Genomic DNA, 2,961 nt, shown 5'->3' on the forward strand with positions numbered 1-2,961 from the left:
AACTATCAACAAGATTTTTGTCCATCAACAAAAATACATATTAGCAAACTTAAATAAAAGAATGAGTAATTATATAAATTTGTTCATCTATATGTCGAGCTCCTATATATATATATATATATATATGAAAAGGAATTTTATTAAGAAAGTTTGAACAGATCAAATGTGATCAATTCAATTTAATGAATCCAAAATTTTAGAAATTTTTGTATAAAATTTATAAGAAATTTGTTATAATTAAATATAGCCTAACAAATTTAAAAAAATAAAAAGTAAAAAATCTTTTGATTGTTCAAGCAAAATACATGGCCAAGGTGAGCTGTGTACTATGCTAGTGTTTGATATTGTTTTGTCAATTCGGTTCAAAATGCAGAGAGAACATAGAGGTGGTAATAGGATTATAGCTTGTCTTTATCTGAGGAATGATATCCATATATGTTTGACCATTATTGATCAATCAATTATAGATAAATGAATGCAATTCTTGTCAAATCATTAGAAATTATATTTGGGTTAATTACATAAACACCCATAAATTATCTCACAATTAGTAAAAATCATGTTAGAATTTCTTGATTCAATTAATATTTGAATAAGTTTGAAATTTGCTGAATTTATTTTGAGATTCGTGTAATACAAATTCTTTATATATGGCACTAATTTTAAAGTAAATCTAATGAATTTCAAGCTCATCCTAATATAATTTATATCAGAATATCCAAACAATTTTTTTTTCATTTATCTATTTCAATAAATGATGAGAAAAATCCTATTAGATTTAGATGGGACTTTGGATGATTCCCATATATTTTAGTTTTGACTTTTGGATGTGAAATATGTCAAATCAAAATAAAGTTCAAAATGAATAACACTAAGCATGAATGAAAGGTTCTTTTGGCACTAAGACATATTGTTATTAGAGACGGTGATTTGACCATTATGATCTATATCATATAATGGCTTTAATAGAATACACTTATCATGCATTGACTTTAATAAATATCATGATCTGTACCATACGCTCACAATAATCGGTGGTATGTATGCAGTTAAATTGACGAATTAGCATTTAGTTCTAGAATTACAAAAAAGACTTTCGTAATTTGAAGATTATATGTTATTCTACTTTAGAGGATGTGCTAATATCAATATTGTCCGTTGTGTTATTCGCTAGGGAGGAGTCATTAAAACATTGCCATATTATCTTTTGTATTCATTGGGATTACTTTGAAGATAGGATTAAATCCTAACATAGGTGAATTGAGGCAAACTTATGCTTAAAATGGATCAAGAGTTACATGATTGAATTTTTTCTAACTAAATCAAGTCTTCTCTTTATTGGCCAATTAACCTTTGTGAATTATATATCAATTGGGAGGAGATAATTTATTAACCCCTCTTAAGGTACTCAAAAGAGATATGAATGAGAGGTTGTTGAAGTTGCTAAGCCATAGTAAGAAATATGAATGCTCGCAACTCGATCTGAGAGCCTTCCTATAACAATCATTATTTAATAGAGTATGGATGCTATATTTAGGTAAAGAGATTATGAGAATCCCAAAGAGAATGAACTACATAATACTAAGGAATTGATACTAAAAATTGTAGTCACTATATGAAGTTACTACTCACCCTCTTTCTAAATAATAAGAAAAAAATCAACGGTGATGAGAAGACACGCTCGCTATGGAGCCAATTACAATCACTGCTCCTTTCGATTAGCAAAGCTCATCCTTCAACTATCCTTGTAAGCTCACGGCTCCTTTTGGTCATCTAAGCTCATCCTTCAACTACCCTTGTAAGCTCCTAATGTTGTGTGAAGCCTAAAGTGGCCAATTAGTGTCTACTCCACCCTCCAAGATTCCTTTGATGCACAGAAATGCAATACTAGAACGTCATACAAAAGTAAGATTATATTCATTGATATTTTGTTGGGCCCACACTCAATGAAGAGTATTTAACTTGATTGATTGATAATTTGAATATAAAAAATACAAGTTGAAAAATGATAATAATGAAAGTTATGAAAATGATAGTAATGAAAATTATGTTATCTTAAGCAAAATCTCTATTCATAAAATTATGAAGAAAAGAACAAAAAGCTTATAAATAATCAAATTATCGAAGAGTTAATGTAATTTTTAATACATTGGATAACCTCCATAGATGATTTTCATCATGAAGCTTTGTGACCTTTCATGGGAGTCTTCTCCATGGATTATGCAGTCACTCACTCAAGAGGACTTTTGTTTGAGAGAAACAAAATATAAGTGAAAGCACAAAGTGGCAAGAGCACAAAATATATGAAACAAGATCTAATATTTATAATTTTGATGAAGGAAACCCTATATTTTTTTTTTGGGAAAAAAACAGCCAAAATTGGGGGGGGGGGGGGGGGGGATCGACTGCTTTGTACACTTTAAATATAATTTTAAAATCCAATAAGGTATATGGGGTTTCTAAAATAATTTAAGGTAATTCTAAGGGCTATTGAATAAAAAACTTTTAAAGAAAAGATAGAGGATAGCTAACTTATGGAGGAGAAAGAAAGTGAAATTTGAATCAAATAAGGTGAGATGGATGTCAAAGCCAAGATGAGACCAACATTCAGCACCATAAAGTATTGCAGGTATCACCACCATCTTATAGAATTTTTCCTTAGTTTGAGGGGGACTTTTCTATCGCACAATAAGCCCGATGCATTCCTTCACTTCAACCATCTAAGTTGAATTCTGATGATAATAAAGATTATATTAAGAAAATGACATAACTAGTCTAAGCCATCGATAATCCAAGCACTCTTTATCTCATATGCATGAGAACTTCTTTATGAAGTCTAGAGTGGAAGTGTGAATGGGGATAAGAAAATATTTGTCATACTAACATGTGAAACTAAGAATAAGCTACCAACAAAAGAATTAAGCATAATGACTCAAATGTCACTTTGCAAATTAGAACTAT

The sequence above is a fragment of the Dendrobium catenatum genome, unplaced genomic scaffold, assembly GCF_001605985.2.
Source record: "Dendrobium catenatum unplaced genomic scaffold, ASM160598v2 fragScaff_scaffold_943, whole genome shotgun sequence".
NCBI lineage: Eukaryota > Viridiplantae > Streptophyta > Magnoliopsida > Asparagales > Orchidaceae > Dendrobium > Dendrobium catenatum.